Source organism: Phyllobates terribilis, unplaced genomic scaffold (assembly GCF_046119375.1).
Source record: "Phyllobates terribilis strain yellow unplaced genomic scaffold, ASM4611937v1 Scaffold_11__3_contigs__length_659146591, whole genome shotgun sequence".
NCBI lineage: Eukaryota > Metazoa > Chordata > Amphibia > Anura > Dendrobatidae > Phyllobates > Phyllobates terribilis.
The window spans coordinates 539,924,990-539,931,338 of NW_027362771.1; the positions used below are offsets into that span (position 1 = coordinate 539,924,990).

Genomic DNA, 6,349 nt, shown 5'->3' on the forward strand with positions numbered 1-6,349 from the left:
TGTTACCGCCTTGGACAACCTAAAAGTGATACTTAAGTGAATTCCTAGCATAGTCCGGAAAATAACTTTAGGCTAAAGTTTAACTTTAAATCCCTCCCATAACAATATGATCATTAGAGCAGTCGAAAAGATGAGGGTCACTTAAAGGGGCTGCTCTCTAATAAAATTGATCAGCCAAATCATAATAGCCAGATGATAGGTATCCAAAAAGTGGGACCCCCATGCATTTTTGAGTCACTATCGCGAGAAGACCCTATACTTTACTGATCTGTAGTGAACCAGTCATTATCTGGTCACTTCATGTATTTATCACTCTACTTCCACTTTTTTCTGGCTTCTCTATAAAGATGAACATATAGTTAAAAGGAATTTGTCACTGTTTTCTTGCTATTTAATCTGAGAACAGCACGATGTAGGGGCAGAGAGCCTGATTCCAGTGATGTATCACTTGCTGGGCTGCTTGGTGTCGTTTTCATAGAATCCCTGTTTTCTCTGCTGCAGACCTAGCAGAGCTCTGAATGTCGCGCCCTGTATGACTCCTCCCACACGACTGATTGGCTGCTTTCTGTCTGTGTAGACAGAAAGCAGCCAATCAGTGGTGGGGGCGAGGTTGGACCAGGAGGCACAAGACACCTAGACCTGTAGTGATAATCTCCTGCTGATAAAACACTGATTTTATTGAAATAAACAACACAGCCTGATAAGTGACACATCGCTGGAATCAGGGGCTCAACTCCTACATCATGCTGCTCTCAGATTACATAACAAACCTCTGCTGACAGATTCCCTTTAAGCTGTTGGCTGATTGTACGGTTTGCTGATGACTATTCCTCAGGGCCACCTATACACATGCATGATCAATTTGGCTGAGAATGGACATGCTCTGAACAGGGGCGTAAATTACTACCAGAAACCCCAGGGAAAACAAAACAAAAAAAAAGGGTGTTAAAAGTCAACAAGTGCAATCTTTCTTCCGGGGAAGACTCGGGAGGTGGACTCCCCCAACACATAAATGGTGGTCCAGCTCTTCCAAAATCAGTAAGTTTGGCCAAAGTTAAAGTGTGTGCATTAACTTTCTATCGATTCCTGGGGGTCCGAGGCAAGGAATAGGCGGGTGCCGGGGTAAGGAGCGGGTGGGTGCTGGGGTAAGGAGCGGGTGCTGAGGTGTAAGGAGCAGGTGCTGGAGTAAGGAGTGAGTGGGTACCGAGATAATGAATAGGTGGGTGCTGGGGTAAGGAATAGGCGCGTGCCGGGGTAAGGAGCGGGTGGGTGCTGGGGTAAGGAGTGAGTGGGTACCGAGATAAGGAATAGGTGGGTGCTGGGCTAAGGAGCGGGCGGATGCCCGGGTAAGGAGCGGGTGGGTGCTGGGGTAAGGAGCGGGTGCTGGGGTAAGGAGTGAGTGGGTACCGAGATAAGGAATAGGTGGGTGCTGGGCTAAGGAGCGGGCGGATGCCCGGGTAAGGAGCGGGCCTGTGTTATACAGCCAACATTTTCCTTCAGTTCCAATCGCGGCTGTTTAACCACTCGCTGACGGCGGCATTTAGGTTGGACTTCATGTTCAATACTCAAGCACTGCAGTATATAATTTAAAGAAGTCCCCTAAAGGGACTAAAAAAAGGTGGTTAAGTACAAAAAAAAAAAAAGTTTATAAAAATATTGAAAAAAAAAAAAAAAACTACTCCCCCCTCCAAACCTTCTAATCTAAAGGTAGAGAAATGATAAAATAAACATATATTTGGTGTTGTCGCGTCCATCAAACCCGGATCTATGAAATTATACATTTTTTTACTGTAAACAAAGGAAATAAAAAAATCTACATGATAGAACGGAAAAACAAACAGCAAAGAGGCAGCAGCAATCCACCAGTGCGGTGCAGGTACTAGATCCACGGCCAATCAGATCCCAAAATATAAGCAGCAAAAGTAAAAACACCAACATTGGGCGTTTTTCAGTCGCCGCCTCTCCACTAAAGAGCAATCACCCCACTGAATATACCCCAAAGTGGTCTCAATACAATCTACAGCTCAGCACTCACAAGCGAGCCCTCACAGCTCCAGTGGTGAGAAAATAAAAAAAGTTATGGGTCTCAATAAATGGCTGACACAGGCCAATTTCTTTTTACAAAGTGCAGAATTTTTTAAGCCACTGAAACATATATAAAAAAAAGATATTACAGCCCTGAAGAATCAGGTTTCACCCACTCAGGGCAGGCAGAACCAACGGGAGTTTCACACCTGCACCATCTGGGGTGGAAAACACAGACAAAGCAGGTGCGAAACCCTCCCTGCTGTGTGTTCTGGGTCTAATGGACTTTTGGATAAAGACCTGTGCAGCATTTCTGATTCCTGGGCTCGGTTGTGATGATGACGATGCATTGGGACTTGTTCCTTAGCCGCAGTTACACAATAGGATACACACACAAGGGGTTAATCTATCTAATGTTCCTATAGAGGATTTAGCCTAAATGTCTTCCCAGGACCGGAGTGTCGGCTCCCCCAGCCATCAGCCAGACGTGACTCATTACATTGCAGAACGCACAAAACTAACAACACGTTCATCACATTTTCCGAAGAAGTCAATGAGTCCATCACATCAGTAACTGAGACCAGAAACTGAGATTTCAGGAGAGGATGCGGAGAGTAGTACTGGACATGGGGGGAGATGATGGGGAGAGTAGTACTGGACATGGGGGGAGAGGATGGGGAGAGTAGTAATGGACACAGACAGGAGAGGAGAGGATGGAGAGAGTAGTACTGGACATGGGGGGAGAGGATGGGGAGAGTAGTACTGGACATGGGGGGGGGGAGGATGGAGAGAGTAGTACTGGACATGGGGGGGGAGAGGATGGAGAGAGTAGTACTGGACATGGGGGGGGAGAGGATGGAGAGAGTAGTACTGGACATGGGGGGGGAGAGGATGGAGAGAGTAGTACTGGACATGGGGGGGGGAGAGGATGGAGAGAGTAGTACTGGACATGGGGGGGGGGGGAGAGGATGGAGAGAGTAGTACTGGACATGGGGGGGAGAGGATGGAGAGAGTAGTACTGGACATAGGGGGGGAGAGGATGGAGAGAGTAGTACTGGACATGGGGGGGGAGAGGATGGAGAGAGTAGTACTGGACCTGGGGGGGGGGGGAAGGATGGAGAGAGTAGTACTGGGACATGGGGGGGAGAGGATGGAGAGAGTAGTACGGACATGGGGGGGAGAGGATGGAGAGAGTAGTACTGGACATGGGGGGGAGGAGGATGGAGAGAGTAGTACTGGACATGGGGGGGAGAGGATGGAGAGAGTAGTACTGGACATGGGGGGGGAGAGGATGGAGAGAGTAGTACTGGACATGGGGGAAGAGGATGGAGAGAGTAGTACTGGACATGGGGGGGAGAGGATGGAGAGAGTAGTAATGGACATGGGGGGAGAGGATGGAGAGAGTAGTACTGGACATGGGGGGGAGAGGATGGAGAGAGTAGTACTGGACATGGGGGGGAGAGGATGGAGAGAGTAGTACTGGACATGGGGGGGGAGAGGATGGAGAGAGTAGTACTGGACATGGGGGGGGGGAGGATGGAGAGAGTAGTACTGGACATGGGGGGGGAGAGGATGGAGAAAGTAGTACTGGACATGGGGGGGGAGAGGATGGAGAGAGTAGTACTGGACATGGGGGGGGGAGGATGGGGAGAGAAGTACTGGACATGGGGGGAGAGGATGGAGAGAGTAGTACTGGACATGGGGGGAGAGGATGGAGAGAGTAGTACTGGACATGGGGGAGAGGATGGAGAGAGTAGTACTGGACATGGGGGGAGAGGATGGAGAGAGTAGTACTGGACATGGGGGGAGAGCATGGGGAGAGTAGTACTGGACATGGGGGGAGAGGATGGGGAGAGTAGTACTGGACATGGGGGGAGAGGATGAGGAGAGTAGTGCTGGACATGGGGGGAGAGGATGGGGAGAGTAGTGCTGGACATGGGGGGAGAGGATGGGGAGAGTAGTACTGGACACAGTAAGAGGACTAGAGAGAGGATGAGGAGATTAGTACTGGACACTGGGAGAGCAGAGGATCTGGGGGAGCAGTACTGGACACAGAGGAGAGGAGGGGAGAGTAGTACAGGACATGGAATAGAGGATGGGGCGGCGTAGTACTGGACATAGGAGAGAGGACAGGGGGAGTAGTGCTGGACACTGGGAGAGAATAAGGGAGAAGATGAGAGTAGTAGTGGACACAGGAAGAGGATGGGGGAGTAGTGCTGGACATTGGGAGAGAATAAGGGAGAAGATGAGAGTAGTAGTGGACACAGGAAGAGGATGGGGGAGTAGTGCTGGACACTGGGAGAGAATAAGGAGAAGATGAGAGTAGTAGTGGACACAGGAAGAGGATGGGGGAGTAGTGCTGGACACTGGGAGAGAATAAGGGAGAAGATGAGAGTAGTAGTGGACACAGGAAGAGGATGGGGGAGTAGTGCTGGACACTGGGAGAGAATAAGGGAGAAGATGAGAGTAGTAGTGGACACAGGAAGAGGATGGGGGAGTAGTACTGGACACTGGGAGAGAATAAGGGAGGAGAGGATGGGGGGAGTAGTACTGGCCACAGAGCACCACGTCTGGCTGCAGGGAGGGGGCTCGGGGCCAGGTGGGGTGATGATGGACAGGTGGATACGTAGTGACGTCAGCAGGAGGAATCTCGAGATGATTCATGACCTCATTAATGAATGAGGTAACGACACTGCGTCTATCCCGCACACATATCTGCCTGCAGCACCTGATCCTATGATGATGTCACCAGCACCAGGGACACGCCCTCTACGGGGTCACCGTGACGTCCAGTATCACCCCAGAAGGCAAATGCCTTCATTACGTTACATAGCAGTGCGACATGTACCGTACAGCAAGCTCTCACCTCAGGCCCCGGCGCTGTCACGCTGCTCCTCCCTCCCCGGGGCTCTCCAGCACCGAACGGCTGAGAAATCAGACACAGGACATAGTCCCGCCTTCTTTCCTACGCCAACACAGACCCAGGCAATGGGGTTTCGACCTTCAGATGATTGACTTACGCCGCAGCCAATCAGTGACTGAACCGGTGACAGTGGGGCGGAGCTAGCTAGTAACTATGGTAATGAGGTGTAGCCAATCCGAGAAACAGACAGCGAGAAAATGACCAATCAGAAAGCGAGAAAATGACAGCGGGGTGGGACTTGATAAGTGTGTTACTAGCAGCTTACCTTCCTGAAGAAGGCAGAGCTAGGCGATGTATATAGCCAATAGGATAATAGATATTTTTCTTATTTGCAGATAAGTGGACCAATAGGGAAGCGAGATGAAAATATTTCACTTTAGCTATAATAATAATCAGCGTCAAACAAGTGCATGGTATGTGCAGGATGTGTCTCTGCTTAGTGCACAACAGACATAAACCTACCCCTATAAAGCAGTCTGGAGCCCCCCTATAAAGCAGTCTGGGCGTGTAGAGTGGAGCCCCCTATAACAGCAGTCTGGATGTGTAGTCAGGAGCCCCCTATAACAGCAGTCTGGGCGAGTAGTGTGGAGCCCCCTATAACAGCAGTCTGGAGATGTAGTCTGGAGCCCCCTTATAACAGCAGTCTGGAGCCCCCCTATAACAGCAGTCGGGAGGTGTAGTCTGGAGCCCCCCTATAACAGCAGTCTGGATGTGTAGTCTAGAGCCCCCTATAACATCAGTCTGGAGGTGTAGTCTTGAGCCCCGTATAACAGCAGTCTGGATGTGTAGTCTGGAGCCCCCTATAACAGCAGTCTGGATGTGTAGTCTGGAGCCCCCTATAACAGCAGTCTGGGCGAGTAGTGTGGAGCACCCTATAACAGCAGTCGGGAGGTGTAGTCTGGAGCCCCCCTATAACAGCAGTCTGGAGGTGTACTCTGGAGCCCCCCTATAACAGCAGTCTGGATGTGTAGTCTGGAGCCCCCCTATAACAGCAGTCTGGAGGTGTAGTCTGGAGCCCCCTATAACAGCTGTCTGGGTGTACAGTCTGGAGCCCCCAATAACAGCAGTCCGGATGTGTAGTGTGGAGACCCCTATAACAGCAGCCTGGATGTGTAGTCTAGAGCCCCCCTATAACAGCAGTCTGGATGTGTAATCTGGAGCCCCCGTATAACAGCAGTCTGGAGATGTAGTCTTGAGCCCCGTATAACAGCAGTCTGGATGTGTAGTCTGGAGCCCCCTATAACAGCAGTCTGGGCGAGTAGTGTGGAGCCCCCTATAACAGCAGTCTGGAGATGTAGTCTGGAGCCCCCTTATAACAGCAGTCTGGAGCCCCCCTATAACAGCATTCGGGAGGTGTACTCTGGAGCCCCCCTATAACAGCAGTCTGGATGTGTAGTCTGG

At 50.7% G+C, this 6,349-nt stretch overlaps 1 protein-coding gene across 5 annotated transcripts in view; it reads right to left on the reverse strand.

The window, feature by feature from the left end:
• EVI5L (ecotropic viral integration site 5 like) overlaps window positions 1–5,015 on the reverse strand; it is a 67,197-nt gene extending 62,182 nt beyond the window's left edge. For all 5 annotated transcript variants that reach the window (XM_073653877.1, XM_073653878.1, XM_073653876.1 and 2 more), the window contains exon 1: window positions 4,892–5,015. The gene's annotated coding sequence lies outside the window, so the exon portion shown is untranslated. The remainder of the gene's footprint in view (window positions 1–4,891) is intronic.
• Between the last annotated feature and the right edge of the window lie 1,334 nt (window positions 5,016–6,349).